This window comes from Manis pentadactyla, chromosome 10 (genome assembly GCF_030020395.1).
Source record: "Manis pentadactyla isolate mManPen7 chromosome 10, mManPen7.hap1, whole genome shotgun sequence".
NCBI classification, from domain to species: domain Eukaryota; kingdom Metazoa; phylum Chordata; class Mammalia; order Pholidota; family Manidae; genus Manis; species Manis pentadactyla.
In genome coordinates, this window is record NC_080028.1 from 59,511,455 (window position 1) to 59,536,947 (window position 25,493).

The 25,493-nt window shown below is 39.9% G+C and overlaps 1 pseudogene; it reads right to left on the bottom strand.

Moving 5' to 3' along the window:
* Positions 1-9,149: 9,149 nt before the first annotated feature.
* LOC118917293 (ribitol-5-phosphate xylosyltransferase 1-like) overlaps positions 9,150-25,493 on the bottom strand; it is a 48,135-nt pseudogene continuing 31,791 nt past the window's right edge.

Sequence of the window (25,493 nt, forward strand, 5' to 3'; positions counted from 1 at the left end):
TCATGTGTCTGTTGGCCATCTGTATTTCTGTTTTGGAGAACTGTCTGTTCAGTTCCTCAGCCCATTTTTTAATTGGGTTATTTGGTTTTTGTTTGTTGAGGCATGTGAGCTCTTTATATATTCTGGACGTCAAGCCTTTATCGGATGTGTCATTTTCAAATATATTCTCCCATACTGTAGGGTTCCTTTTTGTTCTATTGATGGTGTCTTTTGCTGTACAGAAGCTTTTAAGCGTAATATAGCCCCACTTGTTCATTTTTGCTGTTGTTTTCCTTGCCTGGGGAGATATGTTCAAGAAGAGGTCACTCATGTTTATGTCTAAGAGGTTTTTGCCTATGTTTTCTTCCAAGAGTTTAATGGTTTCATGACTTACATTCAGGTCTTTGATCCATTTTGAGTTTACTTTTGTGTATGGGGTTAGACAATGGTCCAGTTTCATTCTCCTACATGTAGCTGTCCAGTTTTGCCAGCACCAACTGTTGAAGAGACTGTCATTTTGCCATTGTATGTCCATGGCTCCTTTATCAAATATTAATTGACCATATATGTCTGGGTTAATGTCTGGATTGTCTAGTCTGTTCCATTGGTCTGTGGCTCTGTTCTTGTTCCCGTACCAAATTGTCTTGATTACTATGGCTTTATAGTAGAGCTTGAAGTTGGGGAGTGAGATCCCCCCTATTTTATTCTTCTTTCTCAGGATTGCTTTGGCTATTCAGGGTTTTTGGTGCTTGCATATGAATATTTGAATTATTTGTTCCAGTTCATTGAATAATGTTGCTGGTAGTTTCATAGGGATTGCATCAAATCTGTATATTGCTTTGGGCAGGATGGCCATTTTGATGATATTAATTCTTCCTAGCCATGAGCATGGGATGCGTTTCCATCTGTTAGTGTCCCCTTTAATTTCTCTTAGGAGTGACTTGTAGTTTTCAGAGTATAAGTCTTTCACTTCTTTGGTTAGGTTTAATCCTAGGTATTTTATTTTTTTTGATGCAATTGTGAATGGAGTTGTTTTCCTGATTTCTCTTTCTGTTGGTTCATTGTTAGTATATAGGAAAGCCACAGATTTCTGTGTGTTGATTTTGTATCCTGCAACTTTGCTGTATTCCGATATCAGTTCTAGTAGTTTTGGGGTGGAGTCTTTAGGGTTTTTTATGTACAGTATCATGTCATCTGCAAATAGTGACAGTTTAACTTCTTCCTTACCAATCTGGATGCCTTGTATTTCTTTGTTTTGTCTGGTTGCCGTGGCTAGGACCTCCAGTACTATGTTAAATAACAGTGGGGAGAGTGGGCATCCCTGTCTAGTTCCCGATCTCAGAGGAAATGCTTTCAGCTTCTCGCTGTTCAGTATAATGTTGGCTGTGGGTTTTTCACAGATGGCCTTTATTATGTTGAAGTACTTGCCCTCTGTTCCCATTTTGCTGAGAGTTTTTATCATGAATGGATGTTGAACTTTGTCAAATGCTTTTTCAGCATCTATGGAGATGATCATGTGGTTTTTGTCTTTCTTTTTGTTGATGTGGTGGATGATGTTGATGGACTTTCGAATGTTGTACCATCCTTGCATCCCTGGGATGAATCCCACTTGGTCATGGTGTATGATCCTTTTGATGTATTTTTGAATTCGGTTTGCAAATATTTTGTTCAGTATTTTTGCATCTACGTTCATCAGGGATATTGGTCTGTAGTTTTCTTTTTTGCTGGGGTCTTTGCCTGGTTTTGGTAATAGGGTGATATTAGCTTCATAGAATGAGTTTGGGAGTATCCCCTCCTCCTCTATTTTTTGGAAAACTTTAAGGTGAATGGGTATTATGTCTTTCCTGTATGTCTGATAAAATTCCGAGGTAAATCCATCTGTCCCGGTGGTTTTGTTCTTGGGTAGGGTTTTGATTACCGCTTCAATTTCATTGCTGGTAATCAGTCTGTTTAGATTTTCTGTTTCTTCCTGGGTCAGTCTTGGAAGGTTGTATTTTTCTAGGAAGTTGTCCATTTCTCCTAGGTTTCCCAGCTTGTTAGCATATAGGTTTTCATAGTATTCTCTAATAATTCTTTGTATTTCTGTGGAGTCCATTGTGATTTTTCCTTTCTCGTTTCTGATACTGTTGATTTGTGTTGACTCTCTTTTCCTCTTAATAAGTCTGGCTAGAGGCTTATCTATTTTGTTTATTTTCTCGAAGAACCAGCTCTTGGTTTCATTGATTTTTGCTATTGTTTTATTCTTCTCAATTTTATTTATTTCTTCTCTGATCTTTATTATATCCCTCCTTCTGCTGACCTTAGGCCTCATTTGCTCTTATTTTTCCAATTTCAATAATTGTGACATTAGACCACTCATTTGGGATTGTTCTTCCTTTTTTAAATATGCTTGGATTGCTATATACTTTCCTCTTCAGACTGCTTTTGCTGTGTCCCACAGAAGTTGGGGCTTAGCATTGTTGTCATTTGTTTCCATATATTGCTGGATCTCCATTTTGATTTGGTCATTGATCCATTCATTATTTAGGAGCGTGTTGTTAAGCCTCCATGTGTTTGTGAGCCTCTTTGCTTTCTTTGTACAGTTTATTTCTAGTTCTATGCCTTTGTGGTCTGAAAAGTTGGTTGTAGGATTTCAATCTTTTGGAATTTACTGAGGCTCTTTTTGTGGCCTAGTATGTGGTCTATTCTGGAGAATGTTCCATGTGCACTTGAGAAGAATGTGTATCCTGTTGCTTTTGGATGTAGAGTTCTATAGATGTCTATTAGGTCCATCTGCTCTACTATGTTGTTCAGTGCTTCCGTGTCCTTACTTATTTTCTGCCCGGTGGATCTATCCTTTGGGGTGAGTGGTGTGTTGAAGTCTCCTAGAATGAATGCATTGCAGTCTATATCCCCCTTTAGTTCTGTTAGTATTTGTTTCACATATGCTGGTGCTCCTGTGTTGGGTGCATATATATTTAGAATCGTTATATCCTCTTGTTTGACTGAGCCCTTTATCATTATGTAGTGTCCTTCTTTATCTCTTGTTACTTTCTTTGTTTTGAAGTCTATTTTGTCTGATATTAGCACTGCAACCCTGCTTTCTTCTTGCTGTTGTTTGTCTGAAATATGTTTTTCCATCCCTTGACTTTTAGTCTGTATATGTCTTTGGGTTTGAGGTGAGTTTCTTGTAAGCAGCATATAGATGGGTCTTGCTTTTTTATCCACTCTATTACTCTGTGTCTTTTGATTGTTGCATTCAGTCCATTAACATTTAGGGTGACTATTGAAAGATATGTACTTATTGCCATTGCAGGCTTTAAATTCGTGGTTACCAAAGGTTCAAAGTTAGCCTCTTTAGTATCTTACTGCCTAACTCAGCTCGCTTATTGAGCTGTTATATACACTGTCTGGAGATTCTTTTCTTCTCTCCCTTCTTTTTCCTCCTCCTCGATTCTTCATATGTTGGGTGTTTTGTGCTGTGCTCTTTCTAGGAGTGCTCCCATCTAGAGCAGTCCCTGTAAGATGTCCTGTAGAGATGGTTTGTGGGAAGCAAGTTCCCTCAGCTTTTGTTTGTCTGGGAATTGTTTAATCCCACCATCATATTTGAATGATAGTCGTGCTGGATACAGTATCCTTGGTTCAAGGCCATTCTCTTTCATTGCATTTAATATATCATGCCATTCTCTTCTGGCCTGTAGGGTTTCTGTTGAGAAGTCTGATGATAGCCTGATGGGTTTTCCTTTGTAGGTGACCTTTTTCTCTCTAGCTGCCTTTAAAACTCTTTCCTTGTCCTTGATCTTTGCCATTTTAATTATTATGTGTCTTGGTGTTGTCCTCCTTGGATCCTTTCTGTTGGGGGTTCTGTGTATTTCTGTGGTCTGTTCGATTATTTCCTCCTCCAGTTTGTGGAAGTTTTCAGCAAGTATTTCTTCCAAGATACTTTCCATCCCTTTTCCTCTCTCTTCTTCTTCTGGTACCCCCATAATACGGATATTGTTCCTTTTAGATTGGTCACACAGTTCTCTTAACATTGTTTCATTCCTGTAGATCCTTTTTTCTCTCTCTATGTCAGCTTCTATGCATTCCTGTTCTCTGGTTTCAATTCCATCAGTGGCCTCTTGCATCCTATCCATTCTGCTTATAAACCCTTCCAGAGTTTGTTTCATTTCTGCGATCTCCTTTCTGGCATCTGTGATCTCTTTCCGGACTTCATCCCATTTCTCTTGCGTATTTCTCTGCATCTCTGTCAGCATGTTTATGATTCTTATTTTGAATTCTTTTTCAGGAAGACTGGTTAGGTCTGTCTCCTTCTCTGGTGTTGTCTCTGTGATCTTTGTCTGCCTGTAGCTTTGCCTTTTCATGGTGATAGGAATAGTCTGCAGAACTGGGACGAGTGATGGCTGGAAGGACTTCCTTTCTTGTTGGTTTGTGGCCCTCCTCTCCTGGGAGAACAGCGACCTCTAGTGGCTTGTGCTGCGCAGCTGCGCGCAGACAGGGCGTCTGCTTCCTGGCCGGCTGCTATGGAGTTAGTCTCCGCTGTTGCTGTGGGCGTGGCCTGGCTCGGGCAGCTACTCCAAAGTGGTGGAGTCGCGTTGGAGGGGGAGTGGCCTGGAGGCTATTTGTCTCTGTAAGGGGTCTCCGAGCTCCCTGCAGCCCAGGGGATTAGGGTGTCCAGAGATCCCCGGATTCTCTACCTCTGGATTAAGTGTCCCGCCCTGCTCCTTTAAGACTTCCAAAAAGCACTCGCGAAAACAAAACAGCAAAAAAAAAAAAAAAAGGTCACTCGCTTTTCTTATGTCCTCCAGCACCAGGCCTCCGGTACCCGCTCACTGTTCTTGCTGCCCGGTTTCCCTAATATCCAGAGCCCCCTGCGCATGCACTGTGTCTGCGCTCTGGCCCGGATGGCGGGGGCTGGGTGTTTGGCAGCCCTGGGCTCCGTCTCCCTCCCGCTCTGCCTGCTCTTCTCCCGCCGGGAGCTGGGGGGAGGGGTGCTCGGGTCCCGCGGGGCCGGCGCTTGTATCTTACCCCCTTTATGAGGCACTGGGTTCTCGCAGGTGTGGATGTGGTCTGGATGCTGTCATGTGTCCTCTGGTCTCTATTCTAGGAAGAGTTGTCTTTGTTATATTTTCATAGATATATGTGGTTTTGGGAGGACATTTCCACTGCTCTACTCACGCCGCCATCTTGGCTCCACCCAAACATTTTTGGAAAATGATTATCATCTCTAATTTTTTAGTATATACTTGAATTTTTACATACTAGGTCTTTCTTTAAAGCAGTTCCGAAAGCAATCAGAACCAGTGCCACCTTAAAAAGTTTTTAAATTATTTATTTTTTGAGTAGTTTATGGAGGACAGAAAACACAGAGATTGCCTGTATACTCCTTCACTTCTGCCATTTCCCCTATCATTAACATTTTGCATTGGTATGGTACATTTGTTACAAATGATAAGCTGTTATTGATATATTATTATTAGTTTAAGTCCATAATTTACATGAGGACCCACTCTTTGTGTTGTAGATTCATGAATTTTAACAACTGTACAATGACATGTATTCACAAATACAGTATCATACAGAATTACCCTAATTACCTCTTTCTTATAATACTTTGTAACTCCACATTTACTCTTCTAAAAGAAAATCTATAGAATATAAAATGTATCTGCATTCATATTTTTCTTTATAAAATCAATTTAATATCCTAACTATAAAATGAAGGTGAAATAAAAACAAAATAAATCATGATAAAATGATACGTATTTCACTATTTAAGTACTCAGACCCAGCTACACTAGAAGACTTGAAGTAGAGGTTTGTAGCTACTTAGAATAAATAAACTTAGATATAAAATAGGTAATAAATCCAGAAGATACTCCATACAGGAGGTACAGGCAATGAATAAAAGGCAAAGGTATGTCTGAGTGTAGGATAAAAAGCAGTGTATCAATGTACATCAAAACCTTGCAAAGAATACTCTAAACATGTGAAGTGGAGTAAAGCTGAAGGCTCAGGTAGTTTACACCCATCTTTCACATGTGTGAATGCCTGGTGGGGTAATTCTTCACTGGTATGAGACCGGTCTGGGATTGTAGGACATCTGGCCTTGGGCCTGACCCTTAAATGTTAATATCCCTCCTCCTCAGATATTGAGACAAGCCGAAATACCCCTTCATGTGTCCAAAAAGCCCCCAAAGAATCAAGTCAGCTACTAAGAACCACTTTCTGGAAAGTCTAGTACAATTCTATAGGGTCTGGTGTCACTATGCCTCTGGGGCTTTTTTCTGGACAATTTTTCCTGGCCCACCTTCTGAATTTTCCTTAGAAAAACTCAAAACTAGATGTATATCTTATTTTATATTCTGTAGGCAGGCCTACTTCATAATGAGGAACCTCCAAGGATCTGCTGTTGGGTTTGGAAAAACATTACAATGTCTATATTCCTTCCAAATTTCTATTTTGGTGCATGTTGTATTTTGTAAACAAAGCCCTACTGCAGTATTATATGCATATGATTTACTAAAAGATAAATATACAAATACTGAGGTTGCATGCTCAAAATATTTTACTGATGGGGTTATGATTTTTTTTCTAAGTTTGCAAACCCTTATTATATGTATAGTCAGATGCAGAGTAGCAGCTCGAACTTGTCTTTGACTTTGGCTGTATCTGACAGTCTTTCAGGATCCTGAGGTCCTAGTAGTGACTCTTATTGTTTGGTTAAGGTACATTTGTGACAGACATGAGGCCCATTCATGATTGACCTTCATAGCAATATAGCTTCACCTCTTGCCACCAACCCCTCCGTTCTTTGCTTCAGCCACACTCCACCTCTTCCTGCTCTTTAGATGCATCTTGTCCCTCCCTCACACCTTCACACTTCTGCAAGTGCTATTCCTCTGCTTGAAACTGTTGGGAAGGAAAACCTTCCCTCTACCCTCTTATATTCTGTTTCCCCAGGGCCTGTGAATTAAACTGACAAAGGACTGATTAACAGGAGAAAAAAGTTTATTTGTATGCATAGAGGAGTTAACAAAAGAATTAGCTAACTTGAAATGGTTAAAATTAGAGGCTTAGATACCTAACGTAGTAGGGAAAAGGAGAAGGCAGAGAAAAAAGTTTATATTGGAAGAACAAATTGTTTTCCTCAGGAAAGATAAATGGATTTTCAGAAGAACAAAAGGGACATAAGAAAGTTTGATGTAATGTTTGTTTAGGCAGGTGTGAGAGTTCTTTCTAGCTTCTTTGTGGCCATAAAATCTTCTGATGAGAGTAATTATGGTAGCTTCATTTCCAGAAGTTGCTATTCTTAAATAAGTGAAGCTACAAGATTTCTTTCTGTGTCTGTTGAATCTCAAATATCTTTGGCTTAAAATAATCTTCATACAACTCTAGGATTCCAAGTGGGTCCCCATAGATTACACACACTTATACATGAGTGTGCTCTGTACCTGTCAGATCCCCATCCTTTGCCTGGCTAACACCTCAACTTTTATAACCTCAGCTATAGCATTGATGCTGGGGTTCTTGTTCACGGAGTCGAAGAATGAACTTCACAAACACTCCAGGTAGGATAGCGAGGGAGAGGCTTTTATTTAGAGATTAAGTGAGAGGAAGGAGCTCCTGGTGCAAGCCATGGGGGGGACAAGAAAAGTCCATAGTTGTGTGTTGTCTAGGGGATCTGTAAGCAGTTAAGGATTTTTAGAAATATGATAAAGGACTAGGGGTGGGGCTAGGGGTGTGGACTTGTTAAGTGGTCTTAGCATTTTCATCCTTGATGAGACATTCTCTTTTTTTTATCAGTCCTCCATAATTCTGCAAAATTAACATAAAACTTTACTGCAGATTCTTTCCCAGAATAGCAGCTTCTTGGTCTGGGAACATATCAATCAAGACTACGTGCCCTGCCCTCAAGGTGAGCTGAGTTATTATCATTTGCTAAAGAATTTGTTAAGAACCGTACTGCTTAACTTCTTGGGTTTTAAAAGTCAATCTTATCTTTAAGATGGAATCTTTCTTGCTTTTACTATGTTGTTTATAGCTGGGCTTGCTTGCTATTATTAATTGCCCAGGTTGCAAATTACTTGATTAGGTCTGAAGGAGGAAAAACAGCATATAGGCCTGGGCCTTTTAGCATGCTAAAGTGAATCTTACCCATGATTACAAATGATTTGCATAATAAAAACATGAGCTGTGCTGAGGTACTTTCCTCTATCTGGGGAATATGAACTGATCTCACTGAAGAATGACTCTAGAGCTTAATGTTTAACATGGAGTTTCGGTAGGGGGTATCTTTGCATATTGTTACATTGCTCCAACTGTAATTATCTTGCCTTGCTTTTTCCAGAGGCCCTCACCCTACCCTGTCTAAACCCACAGTCCCTGTCTTAGCATAATCCCAGAAAACCTTTCCCTCAATACCTGCCCCCAGGCCACATTAAATCCTCTTCTAATGCCCTGCTAGCACCTCATGTTGCCTTTGGCCAGAGCACTTGCTACACTGTGTTCTTATTATCTATTTGTCTAATCCCATTTCTGATCTGTAAGTTGATGGAGCATGCTCAAATCCTATTCCTGGCATAGAGTAAAGGCTCAATTAAGTGTCTACTGAAAAACATAAATGAATGATGACTTCATTTGACAAGTTGCACAATTTGGAAATTGTATTGCTCTTCAGAGAAAATTTCTTGTATCTGAGAAGCTTGCCTAATCTGTTTTAATGAGGTTAAATTATTAAAATGAGTAATGAAAGTAAAAGTTAAAGAGCTGTGATGCTTAACTTGAAAGTGAGAAGATCACATTTTAGCTGAAAATAGGTCTAAGTTTGAGGCACCAAGGTGTAGCTTAGGTTTAGAGGCAGAAGACCTGGGCTTGGGCTCCAGCTCTGTTGCTTTACCTCTTTGACCCTTTGTTTTCTTGCCTATGAAATGACAGAAAGAACATGTAACTTAATAGCTGGAGGAAGAGAGCTCAAGTATTTAATCAGTGCCATAAACTTCAAAGCTCTGTACAAAATGTGATGTGATCTGTGAGGGCAGCCAAGGAGAAACCGATTTAATCACAGGCAGAGATTCCAGTGTGTCCAGGAAGTGGAAACATCTCCTGTGAGGGTATGTGGGGGTGTTACTGGAGACGAGTCCCTGGCCTCGTTGGGACAAAGAATTGAAGAATGAAGGCAGAGAAGCTCCTGAGCATTAAGAGTTTATTTGGAGATTTAGAGTTCAGGAAAAGACAAGAACACATGCCAGAGAGTTGGGGCACAGGGCAGACCCAGACGGGTTGCAAAGGGAACAAAAGGAAGCCTTTTTAGATGAAGGGAGATGAATATTCACTAAGTGAGATCAGGTTTCAAAGGGAGTAGGCGGAGTCTTCCTGGAGTTCAGGCTTGCTCTACCCTCACTGTCCAGGGGGAGGATTTCTTATTCTATTTTTGGTCCACTGTCATGGCATGGGGAAGTATGATTCTTACTATGGTAATGGATTTTGGGGTGAAGTTTGGGTCAATTTCTCCTCCATGTTGGAACTAGTCGGTTTTAGCCAGTCTGTTATCTATATTCTCACTCTACATCTCACAAGACAGCTTGCATAGAATGTGTACAATGTAATGAAGCATCCGACTGAAGTCCCCATACCTCTCTCTGCTTAAGTCTAGCTATCTACCTACTCTAACAGGGGGGCCTCAGACACTTCATCAATCCATGAGGGCTGGGAATGCACTTTTCAAATCTGAATTGGAATCACTAGTTTCTAGAAAGTTCCAGTTGCGTTTGCATAACCCAAGGGGAGGCTATCTAGGTGGATGTGGAGTTTCCAGATCCATTTGTTTACCCACTATGGTCATAACCATAAGCTGCGGATTAGTGCCAGAGATCACAATGGAGTCCGAGGAGGCAGAGCAATTAACCGCCCAGGTGGTGTGACTCCAGGGCTCTCAAGAAGACCTTTGGCTAAAATGCGTCCCCTATTGACCTTTCCCCAGTGCTTGGATCTCCTTAAATATTACTCAATCTTTTAGATGGGGTCTGACATCTGATTTGGAATAAGAAAACTGACTACTGTCTATTATTCTTAACTAAGTCTCCACAAGTTTCTGTTTTCCTTCCAGAACTACAATAACAGGGTGCGCTCATTTAGATGTGTATGGATGCAGCTCCAAGAACTTTACATGCATTAACTCACTTAATCCTCACAGCAGCCCTCTGAGTTTGGTGCTCACTATCAGCCCATTTTATAGTGAGGACATCAGCACACAGAGAGTGATGAGTCTTTCCCAAGGACATATAGCTAACAAGTAGCAAAGCTGGAATCAGACCATGGCAGTCCAGTTCCAGAGCCTGATACTTTACCACTATCCTGTTGACTATATATTTGTGGCAATGGAACAGAGTATGAACAGTTCGCTAATTCCCTGTTAACAACTGGTCCCTATTTAAATGTAAGAAATTGTGCTTGCTTGCTTTTGAATGTTACTATTGTAAGGGGAAATAACTCCTCCCCTCAGTGCTTCCTGTAAAACATGGGAATTGTGATAGACGTCACTATTTGGCACAGGAAGCTCCTCTGAAGAAAGCAAAGCAGAGACCAGAACATCCTCCCTTCCCCCCAGAAACACTTTGCCCTCTTTTGAGTGGTCATCCACTTGCGGTGACTGGCTCTCCAGACAGCCCCTCTCTCATCTGCTCCCAAAGAGCCTCTGAATGGAGCCAGTCCTGAACTCTGGACCGTTTGGATCACTGACACGAGGGCAGGGAAGAGCAGCTAATACCCAGGATTCTGGATGCTTGTTTCAAGAAATTAAGGGAGGCTGAAACCTTCTGGCTAATGCCTGCCTTTTTGTATCCTTTATTTCTAATGGTAATTGAAAAAAATAAAAATAAGGACTAGGTCTATGTAAGAAGCCCCCCCTAAATCTGGCAAATTCTGAAATAATTGGTCCCTGTATTAGTTAGGGTTCTCCAGAGAAACCGAACCAATAGAATATATACAGTAAGAGACTTCTTATAAAGGGTTGGTTCATGCAAGCAGGTCGTGGAGGCTGAAAAGTCCCATGAACTGCTGTCTGCAGGCTGGAGAGCCATGAAAGGCAGTGGTGTAGTCCAGTCCAAACCTTCAGGCCTGAGAACCAAGGAAGCCAATGGTTTAAGTCCCAGTCTGAGTCCAAAGGCTGGTGAAGCAGGAGCACCGATGTCTGGGGACAGGAGAAGATGGATGTCCCAGTTCAAGCACAGCAAGCAAGCTCATCCTTCCAGGCCAGAACAGGTCTGGGGCACCCTTTGCCTGGGAAAGCAGCTGTCACAGCCTCTTGGCTTGGTGGGTGCTGGGTGCTGACAGTAGGACAAGACCCCTCTAGGGAAGACCTGTAATCAGGACCAGAGGAGACTGCCATCAGCCTTCTCTTCCCTCAGAGGCTTAGGTGGGCTTGTCTAGAAGTCATCAGTCTAAAGTTAATGAAATTAAATGAGGTAATGTACACACAATTCTTTGTAAGTTTGAGTTATGTTAGTATCAACATTAAATAAGGCTAAGGTTATATATATAGACTCCTTAACATAAAAGGGTGGTTCAGTGATACAGATAAACATGGAAGTGCGGTTTAGACAGACATAAAATTTTATTCTTTCACTCTCATGAATGTTATTTTAAAAAATTGTGGACTTAGAATGACAGTGCACATTTAAGAAACTTGTATTAGGAGCGTTGGGAGGAAGGATTGTCCTCTACCCCTTGAGGTTCTTCTAGCTGGTCTAAGAACAAATTGACAAGAGACAGATTAGCAGGAGAAAAAAAAGCAAAGTTTAATTATGCATGTTCAGGGAATCCATAGAATGAGATTTCAAAGACAGCCAGGGAGAATGAGGCATATCTGTCATCCTGAACTAGGGAGAAAGGGGCAGGGGCCTGGACTTCAAAGGGAAAGGGAAGCAATTCATGACAGGAGAGTAAATGTTTGGTAAACAGATACTTGATGGGCCACACAGGACCAATGGGCCAGACAGGAATTTGAACAGACTTAGCCATATCCCTGGCTGTCTACCATACCACGTTTATATTACAATGTAGCCATCCACGGTGATCGCTCTCTTCCTAGAGCAGTTCCTCCATCTAAATTCTTTTATGCAGTTGGGGGTGCGAGGTCTTTTGGACCCTGGTTGTTTTCAGGGTGATCTGCCCTTGGGCCCTACAGGAAACAAATCGTTGCTAATCCTAATAAGACTGCAGGAAAATGTGTTATCCATTTGGCTTTTCCCTTGAGAGGCACTTGATTAATCATATGCTTCATTTAGGGCCTTTGCCTTGTCTTGTACCAGAGGACTGGATGACAAATTATCTTAGCTAATGTTGGGGAGGAAAAAACCTTTTCCTTCAACCCTTTTAGGTTCTTGTCTGGGGATCTGCACCAAAAGATAGATTAACAAGAGCAAAGTCTGCAGATTTACTTAATACATGGGAGCCTTCATAAGGCAAATAAGACCTGAAGAAGCCATTAAACTTGAGCATTTTTATGCTGTGTTTGATAGAGTGGGAAGTTGTGGGGAAAATGTGATAGGACAAAAGGGGGTGAGCTAAGTGTAGTGAACGAGGGGAAACTAAGCATGGCCTGTCCCTTCAGATTCCTCCCCACCTTTGGGGATAAGGGCGCTGCATGTCTCTGGGCACAGGGAGGGCACCTCTTGCAGAGGTCTAAAGACCTGTACCGGGGAGAGGTCAGAGAGTCTGTCTAGCACCTGCCATTCCTCAGGTTCCTTTGGCCTTAAGTATTTAATATGCTAACATCCCATATTTTGGGGTAACGTGTTCTGAACCCCATCAGTGCTGATTGCATGTGCAGCCCTGACAGTACTGGTTTGTCTGCAGACATGAAGCTGGGGACGGGGGAAAGTCAAAGAGGGCTTTTCTTCTTTCATTTGCAACATTGCCAAATTGACTCATCTTCTTGGAATTGAATGTATTACAGAGGGAGTAAAGAAAAGGAAAGGATTTTTAAGAGAAAGGAAAAAGTGGATAAAAAAAAGAAGTTGAGGGAATTTGAAGAGTGTTCTAGAATTCCTTTCAATGGGTCAGGATGGAAATTAAGCACAAAAGCTTGAAAGCCTATTTACTCATGGAAACACCTGTCATATTCTGCTTTAATCCACAAATAACTGGATTAAAGACAATGCCTATTACAACCTGAAAAATATCATTTATCCATTTGTTTATTTAATAGATATTTATGGAGGTTTTTCTATGTATCAGGAATTATATTAAATGCTGGGGCAAATGTAAGTGAATAAAACAGATACAGTCCTTGCCATCAAGGAGTTTACAATAGCACAGGAGATAGACAGTATATGTGCGAGAAACAAATATAATATAGGATTTAGCTCTAATAAGCTTTTCAGGGTTTTGTGATGGAGAATTAGGGAACCTTAGGTAGGACGGTTGTGGAAGGCCTTTGTGAAGAAATGACATTTGAGCTCAGACCAGAAGCATGAGGTGATAAACTGTTGGAGGGTGGTGGTGGAGGGGAGTGTCCCAGGCACAGGGAGTGGTGTAAACAGTACTCATGGGGTTGAAAATATTTGACGAATTAGACAAAGGTCTACAACTTACAGAGATCTTGCCTTTGTCATTAACCAAGGAGCAGGGCTCCATGAATGCTAAAGTCTTGGCAAAAAGAAATGTTTTCTTATTCCTGGGAAATTCAACTAACTCATTAGCAAATTCAAGCAACCAATTAGCAAAGAAATGGATTTCTGGAGAGTCTGTAAATTAGCATTAAGATAGAATAGGGATGTTGGACGGGAGGGGGGGGCAAGCCATTGTAAAATCTACTTAGCCTGAGAATAAAGGCCTAGTTTATTCTTTAACTTAACCTTTGTGCTATTTCTTATTCCAGTCACCTTAATCAATTAAGTAACATTATAACCAGACAGAAAACAGACCTCCAGGGTGTAAACAAACCTAGTAGATAAAGAATGCTGAGATAATAATCAATGCAGTTACCTAGATAACCCTATTCTTAAGACAAAGTTTCAAAGGAAATATTAATCACCTGTATACATCATGCCTCATACCAACCCCTCACTAAAGGTCCTATAAAACCCCAAACCCTAAATCTAAGTGTGCCTCCTGAGGTCACCTGCCGTCCTGAGTGTGTACTGTCCCTTTAAATAACACCTGCTCGGTGCCTCTTCTCTGAGGTTGCCCACACTCCCCCCATCTTCAAGTGTGCACTTTGTTTTAAATAAAACTTTCTTGCTGCTTAGCCTATTGCACTTTGAATTCTTTCTAATAACAAAGAACCCAGACCTTAATCAGCCTCCAGGGAATCCTTCTAACATCCATCATTGTTGGGTGGTGTTGTGGGGAGCAAGTGCAGGCTGCCCCAAGATGTGCCACTTTAACATACTGATTGTTTTGAGCTGAAAACCATCGAGGCCCAAAAGACTTAAGAAGACACTCTGACCCCTATCTTGCCTGAGGGTTTCAGCCCTGGGCAAGTTCACTTTGGATTTGATGAGACACAAAAATGACAATGGAACATTTTGGGGGTAAAAAGGGGCCTATACCAAGCTTTATTCTCACTGTGGCAGGTCAAGAGCTAGAATCTTGTCTGCCTCTGTCTCAGCCTCTGCCCCAGACGCTGCCTCTGCTCCAGACCCCTACCTGCTTCTCCTTGGCTCAGGATGACATATATACCTCATTCTCCCTGACTGTATTGAGAACCTGTGTCTATGGCTTCCCCATAGATATGTAATTAAACTTTGCTTTTTTTCTTCTATTAATCTGTTTCATGCCAATTTGATTTCTAGACCAGCTAGAAGAACCTTTAAAGTTAAAGGAAGTTTCTTCTCCCTCAACAGTGTCTTTATCACTTTGCTATTCCATTCAATCTTCTAGTCTTAAGTGCAGACCTTCTTTACCTCCCTGTTTCATTTCAGAGAAGTAGGGAAAAGTGGGACCTCTGATTATGAGGGGCTTGCAAGCTCCCATCACCTGAGTGATGACCTGGACAGGACTTTGCCTTAATATCTTGTTCATTAGCAGCCTGCCCAAACGTCTTCCTTCCTTTCTTTGGGAAAGTTCCAGGAACATAAACTCACTCTGTCCAGGGCAAGGCAGCTTTGCCAGTTCAGGGGTGGTAGGGATATTAACTCTTGTACTGTGCAGATCCAGAAAAACATTGGATACCAGGTGACCCTGGCTTTAGGAGTTGACAAGGGATTTGCCTTAAGCTGAGCAGGAGTCCAGTGAAATTTCCTTTTCTTCCTCTGTTCTTTCTTGCTGTCCCCTGCCTACCTAGCTGCACAGATAAAAGGGCCATTCTTCCTGACACTATTCAACTTTGACACTATTACTTTTGCTTTAATGAATTCCTTTCTTGCTTGCACTTGTTCAACCTGCTTGCTAGTTCTTTCCCAATCAGAGTCAAGAAACCCTCTCCTGGATTGAGGTTTAACATAGTGCACAGGGAGAGACCTCCCCAGAGGGAACTGTCTGACAACAGTGTGATCATCTTGTAAAATAACTCAGCTTTATCTTGTAGTGACTAACTCTTCAAGTACCATAAGACTCAGCAATTCTATCCTAGGGCAGCAGTCTTCAGAATTTTTGCTCCTGTTTCTACCAAGATAATTTATAATTTTATAAAACTCTCTACCCCTCTGAATGTTTTTGGATTGATATCCAAAATGTTTTATCATATGTTCAAAGATAAATTATGTCATATTGTAAGTACTCATATATTAAAATACAACTGTTATTTCACATTTCAAAATGTGTCTACTGGAGTCTATGAAAGTAATTTGGCACTCACCTTTATGAAAAAGATTGTGGAGAAGCTGTTTTTAACAGACAGGAATTTTACATTGTTTTTTTATCTTTTTGAATTCCTATTTCCATTCTACTTCCCCCTGCAGAATTTTATCTTACCATATTTAATGCCAAAAAATGTTTTCTTGTCACAAATGGTCTCTTGTGATAAATCTGTGATAAAAATACATATATTTTAAGTTTCTTATGACCACAGGATTTAAGTGTTAAAATACTGTCTTGAATTATCATTAAATTGTTAGTGCTACACAAACAGTATATTATGAATTTTTATCAAGTGATTATTAAATATAAAAGGTAAAGCCTCTCTGTGAAATGGATGGTGCTTTTATTTCCTAATTAGTTCATATTTCTTTGGATGATTTTTACTTATTTCTAAAATAAGGCAGGGTATAGCATGGATTTGCTTTCCATTTTTCTTTTGTTTGTGATAAATGTAAATGTAATAAGGAATTTTTTTTTTTTTTTTATTGAAGGGTAGTTGACAACAGTATTACATTACATTAGTTTCAGGTGTACAACACAGTGATTCAACATTTATATACATGATAATTCTAGGTACCAGCTATCACCATACCAAGCTGTTACAATATTTTGACTATATTCCTTATGCTATACATTACATCCCAGTTACTTATTTTACAATTGGAAGTGTGTTTATATATATATATATATATATATATATATATATATATATATATATTTTGTGAGGGCATCTCTCATATTTATTGATCAAATAGTTGTTAACAACAATAAATTTCTGTATAGGGGGGTCAATACTCAATGCACAATCATTAATCCACCCCAAGCCTAATTTTCATCAGTCTCCAATCTTCTGAGGCATAACAAACAAGTTCTTACATGGAGAACAAATTCTTACATAGTGAATAAGTTACATGGTGAACAGTGCAAGGGCAGTCATCACAGAAGCTTTCAGTTTTGTTCATGCATTATGAACTATAAACAGTCAGTTCAAATATGAATATTCATTTGATTTTTAAACTTGATTTATATGTGGATACCACATTTCTCTATTATTATTATTTTTAATAAAATGCTGAAGTGGTAGGTAGATACGAGATAAAGGTAGAAAACAGAGTTTAGTGTTGTAAGAGAGCAAATGTAGATGATCAGGTGTGTGCCTGTAGACTATGTGTTAATCCGAGCTAGACGAGGGCAATAAACATCCATGTATGCAGAAGTAATAAGGAATTTTTTTCACTTAAATAAGCAGATGGGGAAAGAATGGGTTTTGATTCTTTGAATTCTTTATGAAAAATATTTAATAAGGCATCTTGAGTAAATTCTTTGTACAGGCATTGCTTTTAGAAGCCAGAGACTCAGGGATGAGAGGAAACAGACAAGGTTCCTGGAAGCTTATATTTTAGTGAAAAGAGAGAGGAAGAGAAATTTTCTTCTGCAGGATTCAGTGGTTTGAGGCTCTGAGGTTTGCCTCTACCAGGAGACCCACTGTGAAGATGAAGTCAGCGATATAAGTCGAATTGAGAGATGCGACCACACCTAGTGCCGAGGGCTGAATCTCTAGATTAGTCTGTATCTAACTTCCCCATGTTGCTGGATTTTTGTTTCTGTGAGCCAGCAAATTCCCCTGTGCTGGTGGTGACGTTTAAGCAGATTTGAGATGGATTTTCTGGCATTTGCCACCCAAGTGCCAGGGGACAGAGCCCTAGAGAGCAAATCATCAAGCCCTCTTGCCACCTGGTGGCATCAGTGACTCAGAGGGGATGTGTTTATCAGTTCACTTCCTAATGTGACAGCTAGTTTATAAACATTTTCACAGAGCTTTCATATACATCGTCTCTTTTGACTTTTAAAACTGACTTGCAACAGAAAAGTGAGAGGAGAAGGGACCAGCATATGGCTGTAGAGCAAATAGGGGTCCCTGGCACAGACTACAGCCTCTAAGCCTTGTGTTTTCTGTTAGATCACGGGGAGTAAAGGAATCAAGTTCACTGATATAAAATTTCTTTAGGATTGGTTAATTCACATAGGCATCTTTCTGAGACAGTACCATCATGTTGAATTCATATTTCCAGACATAATGAACTATTCCAAGCTACAGAAGGCATACAGAATAACAAATACTCATGTTTGCTTCAATAAGCTTTATCAAATCTAATTTTGCTGTTTTGCTTTATATCTCATTTTCTCATTTCTTTCAAAATAAATTAATATTGGCTATATAAAGTATCTGCATATTCTTCTGCTAATCTGTCCCTCTCCAGTCATTTTTTTATCCCCAAATTTGCACTTACCATTCATATACATGTTTTATACTTTAAGTACACATGTGAATCCATAGCAATATGTAGCAAGAGTAGTGATTTAAACAACATACAGTGTTAATAGATAGTGCTGTGACTGTTTTGAAACTTTGCATGCACAGTATCATGTAATAGACATCACTCTTTAATTTGCTGTCTTTTATTCATATTTTATTTTTGAGATTTGATAGGAAAGTCCCCCTTCCATCCCCCAAGATGTCCAGATTCTAATCTGTGGAACCTATGAATGTTACTGCAGCTCTGGTCAGAGGGGTTTCCCAGCTCCAGGCAAGTTCACCCTGATTTGCTGAGACTGAAAAATGACAACAGAATGTTGGGGGCAAAAGGGTTTATACCAAGCTTTATTCTCATGGTGGCAGGTCAAGTGCTAGAATCCCATCTGCCTCTGGCAGATCTGCATGCAGCAAGCCCCTCTCCATCTCTGCGTCTGCTCCAGGCTCTGCTCCAAGCACTGGCAGAGCTCTTTATACAGCAACACAGGCAATAATAGCTTATTGCCAACATGTGTGCAAGCACACACCTGCACCATAGGTCAAGTATATGTCATTGCCTGTGCACAGCGGGCAACTAGATTAGGATCACGTGAGGATCCTGGCCATGGGTTTTCCCTACAGTTACCTTCCATGGCAAACAGGAATTAAAGTTGCAAATTGACTTGAAGTTACTGATCAACTAACCTGAAGTAGGGAGATTGTCCTGGATTATCTGGATGAACACAATGTAATCATAAACGTTTTTATTAATTTTTAAAGAGAGAGGTAGAAGAGGGGCAACCACAGAGGTGGCAGTGTGAGATAAGACTCAGCCTCATGTTGCTGGCTCTGAAGATGGAGGAAGGGTGCCAGAAGCCAAGGAAAGCCAGAGGCTCCTACAAACTGGAAAACAGTTCTCTCATAGAGCCTTCAAAAGGGAACACAGCCCTGCTGACATGACACCTTGATTTTAGAATGGTGAGCCCCATTTTGGATTTCTGATCTTCAGAAATGTATGAGAGTAATAGTAGCCATATGTAGGGGTCACGCACAGGCTATCCCTAGATGTGGCCTTATGGCATGCGGATTATTTCAGAGCCGAAAACAAGGCCTAAAGGACTCAGAAATTTTGACCTCCCTCCAACTTAAATGCATAAAAGGGACTTAGATGGGGAAACTGCTCCAGGAGAGCTATCATTATAGATAACTACATTATAATGTCACTCACTAGGTGTGGCTAAGTCTTATAAAATTCCTCTCTGTGATCCCCATTGGTTCTGTGAGGTCCATCAAGTAATTGTTTACCAGACATTTACTCTTTCATATTCCTATGAATTGCTTTGTTTTGCTTTTGAAGTCCTAGGCCCCCAACCATCTCCTCCTAGGTTCAGAATGACAAGTATATTCCTTTGTTTCTGATCGCCTTTTGGAATCTTGTCTTTGGATTCCCTACAAGTGCATAAATAAACTTTGTTCTTTTCCTCCTGAATCTGTTTTGTGTCAATTTGATTCTTAAACCAGCTAGAATTTTGAAGGGTAGAGGAAAATTGTCCCCACCCCCAACACATAGGAAACAAGATCTATACATAGGCTTAATTTATTCACCTTAATTGTGATGAAGAATTTCCACTGCATGTGTTCATTGACTATTTCTCAAAATTATGTTTGAGATTCAATCATGTTGCATCATGTACTTATAGTTTGTAGTTTCATTAGTTTTCTGTTGGATGGCCATACCACACTTTATTTCTTCTCTTAATGGACATTTATGTGGCTTCTAATTTTCTGCTGTTATAAACAATATTGCTGAGAATATTCTTGAATTTGGTTCCTTATGCACATGAGCAAGAGTTTCTCATAGGGTGGTGGGTTGATAACACACTGGGATAATGAGTCTCATGTGTAGCCAGGTTTTCAACTTAAGGTGAGTAGAATTGTTGGGCTGCAGGGTACGTGCATCATTAGCCTTATTATATGTGCTAAATTGCTCTTCAGTGTGGTCGTACCAATTTCAACTCCTTCAGCAGTGCATTAAGGTGCCCATTTTCCTACAAACTCAAATTTGACTCTTACATTTTTGCCAATATGATGAATCTAAAATGGTTTCTCCTTTTTATTCCAATTTGTATTTCCCTGAATCCCAGCAAGGATGAACATATTGTTCATATATGTTCATTGGCCATTTGTTTTTCCCTCTTCCATGAATTGTCTGGATGTGAAACACAGGAGACAGACAACACTCGCATAAGACATGCCGCATGTGAAAATGGAATTGGATCTTCTATGCATTGATGGTTATTTAGGGTTTATTCATTTAAGTAACTTTAAGTGAAATTTACATGAGGAACTGATAAATGTATTACCTTTAATAAAATTTAAGTAATCATATTTATCTTTTCACATTAAGAATTAAAAACTGTTTTAGTTCTGAGAAATTTGAACATTGCTTTTTTGACAAGTTTCCTTTTTGTACTTCTGATTGTGCAAAGTTCCAGGCCCCACACCATTTTTCATTCATGAACACATCTGGTTTATGTGAAAAGAATGAAAACCTTGTAACAATAAGGATATTGCCTTGATTCTTAGGTTTAAAGGAAAGAGACTTGACAGAAAATCATGCCCGGGCAGTGGTGGCTGGCTCTTCTGCCCAACGGTTCCAAAGCTGCACCGTGGGAGACAGTCACTCACTCCAAAGGTTCATCTGTTCACATGCCAATAGCCCTCCTTTCTCTAGTCCTGCTCTCCTCTGGCTTCTCAGCAGAGAAGTTAACAAAAGCAGGCAGGAAAACCATGACGCTATTTGTAGTTTCACATCTCCCTCTGCTGGACAAAGCCTAGACTTGCACAGTCAAAGTTACCCCACTTTACACTGCTTATTGCAATTAAACGTTTGTTTCTGTATTTCCTTGTAACCTAAGCTTATCTATACCGAGCTATAATATGTAATGATTCAAAATGAATATATCTTATCTATCATCTATCTCTATCACATAGACAACCTGGCTTTCCTTTCTAAGTCTTTGTGATATGGAAATCCCCTCAACAAAGTATTTAAAAATGTTACCAGTTGATAATTTACCCTTCATTTGATGTCATTCCTCATATTCTATCTATTCTGTGCTTTTTAATCCTAATACTTATCTAGTTCTCTGATGTGATTTCCCCCAAGTAAAGCTGTGTCAGTACAAATCATTCTATTTTTTGTTTATTATTAAAGTATCATTGATTTACAATCTTCTGAAGGTTTCATATGAGCAACATTGTGTTTTCCACATTCACCCATATTTATCAAGTCCCCACCACCCCGCCCACTGCAGTCACTGCCCATCAGCGTAGTAAGATGCTATAGTCATTATTTGTCTTCTCTGTGCTGACTGCCCTCCCTGTGACCCACCTATATTGTGGGTGCTAATTATAATGCTCCTTAATCCCCTTCTACCTCCTTCCCCACCCACCTCCTCTACCCCTTTCCCTTTGGTAACCATTGGTCCCTTCTCTGAGTCTGTGAGTCTGCTGCTGTTTTGTTCCTTCAGTTTTGCTTCATTGTTGTACTCCACAAATGAGGGAAATCATTTGGTACTTGTCTTTCTCTGCCTGGCTTATTTCACTGAGCACAATACCCTCTAGCTCCATCCATGTTGTTGCAAATGGTAGGATTTCTTTTCTTTTTATAGCTGAATAATATTCCATTAAATCACAAACTTTCCTATAGCAGTCCATGTTTCTTTCTTTTCCTTTCCATTCCTTCCTCCCCTCCTTCTTACCTTCCTCCTTTCCTGTTTTTTTTTTTTGTAATTGTTTAATGAATTTTACTACAATGCAAGGAATACTGGGGAACCAGGTACAGGGAAGATGATAGTCATACATAATATAATCAGAGGGTTTGTCTATTTCTTTTGTTACTCATTAATTTAAGCCAAGGCTTTGTTAGTTTTATTCTTTGTTTGGAAACACATGCATATGATGCACAATTCATGCAGTATCAAAATGTATATAGGGAAAGTCTCTTTCACTCAAAAGCTCCCCTACTGGGGGCAATCTCTTATCAATTCCTTAACACACGTATTTTAAAAGCTAAATCCTCTGCACATGGCTAACAAAATGGAGTAGAAATTTCAGGGTGATGAGATTCATTCTTGATTTAACAGAAAAAGAAATCATATGCCCTCAAATACCCTTCTGGAATTTTCTACGAATCCTTTTTATACAACTTGTAGTAGTTCTCCAAATGGGAAGTTTCCCAGGATCATCATCTCCTGGGAACCTGTTAGCAACGCAAAGTCTCAGCTCTGCCCCAGACCTACTGAATCAGAAACTCAGGGTGGACCTAGCAATCTGTGGTTTCACAAGCTATTCAGGTGATTCTGATGTTTGCTAAAGTTTGAGGACCATGGCAGTTTAATACCAGTCAATGCCTGAACTCCACTCCAAACTAATAAACAGAAGAATCTCAAAGGTGGAGTAGTTAAAATTTTTCCTTAGGCAATCCTAATGGGCAGCTAGCATTAAGAACCTGGGCTGGCCTAACTGAAATACAAGCCCAATTTCACCCCCACCCCTACGACCACCCACGCTTTTCTGATTCTCTTCCTTTTCATACTGTTTAATCTGCCTTGGGTGCCCAACCTCCACTCCCATTTTACAGAGAAGAAAGCTGAGATTCGAAGAGATTTAGTTACTGGTTCCAGAAAAGTAATGGGATAGTGGCAGAGAGAGGTTTCAAAACTGTCCTTGGAATCCCTCGTCAGTGCATTTCCTGTTTTGTAAAGTTGCGATCCCAACTTATTTGTGTACATGTTTTCTCAGAGGCTCTAAGCATTTAAGTGATTTATAAATGTCAGTTAGTAGATGAAGTCTCAGTGTAGAGTGAATGAATATAGGCGCTCTGCTGCCTCAGCTGGGTAAGAGTTCAACCATTTTGTCACAAATGGAGAAGCTGTAATAACAGTGAAATGCTGATCATACTGTATGGCAATTGTTAAGCAGCTAAATGGAAAACCAAGGCTACCAAGAATCCAGAAAAGAGTGTTAACGTTCTTAAGATCTAAGTATCCAGCTTCGAGCACTTTATGAATGGACTTTAATCTCTAACACTATGGTGGTTCTAAAAGATTCTTAGTTAACTGTAGGTGTTGTCAATTTTAATTGTGCCCACACTAGGTCTTACTGCCAATTGCTTCTGGTTTATATCTATGAAAGAGAACAACCAGTTCTGTTCTGCCTCAAAGACACGGATTTGTGAATGAAAACTACTCTGAACGAGCATTCCAACACATCAGCAGAAAGGGCGATGCAACTCTCAGAAAGTTGTCCTTACCACAAAGCAAGTGTACGAGATTATAAAAATTACTTTTACTCCATAAGGATGGCAGACATTTAACTTAGTTTTCTTTCTAGTCTAGTCCAAAATCTTTTTTTGGAATCTACATCCCTTATTTCACTTAAGTAAAAAATAATTAGATTTCAAGATTGTTGATTTGTGGGACAACAGCAGGATATTATGGTTGAGAGCAATCTCTGGAGGCTAACTTTTAGGCTTGAATCCAGGCTCTTTTAGGTGATGGTGGTGACTCTTGGGCAGGATTATGTAAGTCTGTCAAGAATTGCAAGATCTGATTACTAATGAGATTTATGAGCCATTTATCTTTCTCTTCTGGGCTACCACCATTGATTTCTTTTGCCTATTTCCTATTATGTTATTTTTTTTTCTTGTTGAATCAGTTATTCATATATTCTGAATTCTAAGCCTTTGTCATTTTCCTTAGGCATGTATCCTAAGTTCCATTTACTACATGTATCTTTTATTTGTAGGTGACCTTTTCCCCTTCCCTTATGGTGCCTCTTGGTATTTTTAAGTTTATCAGCTTTTCCTTATGGCTTCTGCTCATTGCATTTTTTAAAAGAAATCCTTCCCCATCCCAAAGTTATCAAGTTATTTTTTTCCTCTATTTTTTTCCTAAGGTGTTTGTAGTTTATGATTTTGCTTTTCATCCTTCTATCTTTCACCTCCCTGGAATTTTGTGCATGCTGTGAGGTACTGTTTAATTTCATTTTCTCCAATGTAGACAGTTGTCCCAGAACCATAAATTAGAAAGTACGTTGTTTCCAATAATCTGCAATGCCTGACACATAAATTTTCACACCTTTTACTTCTTATTCATGTCTTGACTACTCTTGATCCTTTGCTATTTTGAAGAATATCTCTCGGTTTGGTTCTTTCTGGTGTTTCTTCAGGATTAAATTCAGAGTATACATTTTACCAGGAATGCCACGTAAGTGACATGTCCTTCAGAATGCATTCTTCCAGGAGAATGATGTATTTATCCCATTACTGATAACGTATCTGGTCACTTGGTTCAGTTGGTATCTATCAGGTTTCTCATTGTAAATCCATTCTTTTCTTCATAATTAATTCATATTTTGTGAGGAGATACTTTGAGACTATGTAAATCTCCTGTTTCTTAATCAGACTTTTACCCACTAATTTTAGAACCACTGGTCTAACTTATCAGAGAAGAGTGATTATTTGTTTACTAGAACTGCATCTGCCAGCCTATTAGGTGATCCATCCCTGAAAGCTGGACAGGATGGGCCTGGTTATGATGCCACAACGAACTTCTTTCTGTGGCCTAAAATAAAAGTTTATCTATCTTGTTCTCCTTGTTCATTGTGGGTGTTGGGGAGGGAGAAATTTCCTCTATCCCTGGAGGTTCTTCTAGCTGGTCTAAGAATCAAACTGACATGAGAAAGATTAACAGGAGAAAAAAAATGAAAGTTTAATTATGTACATATGGGGAAGTCACAGACATGGTTTCCAAAGACAGTCAGGGAGAATGAGGTATATTTGTCATCCTGAACCAAGCAGCAGTTAGGGGTCTGAGATTTCAAAGGAAAAGGGAAGAAATTCACAGGAATATGAAGAGGGTAAACAAAATACTTGATGGGCCACACAGAAGCAATAGGGCACAGAGGGAAATTTTTAATAGGCTTTGTCACATTCATTCCTGTGTAGCACCCCTAGCTCACATTATAATACAGCCATCTATGGTGATGGCTCTCCTCCCAGCTAAATTCTTTATTTGCTGTTGCGGGGCAGGAGGTCAGAGTTTCTGAGTTTTTTAGGCCTTGATGGTTTTCAGCTTACAGTAATTTGCATGTCACAACAACACATCTTGGGGTGGCCTGCCCTTGGTACTCAGAGTTACAAATTTCTTTTCTTGTGATAAGGACTATATTAGAAATTATTTGTTGTGCCCAAAGTCACGAATCCCAGAAGACCACCAAGGAGCCAACACCGATGCAAAAGCAAAGAGCCTTTATTCGAGCTAGCTCGAGCTCAATCTCTCATCTACACCAACGCAGTGGCAAGATGCCAGAGAAAGAGGGTGAGTTTCAATACCACAAAGGTTTTATGGGGTTCTAGGGCAGTTGGTGGGGT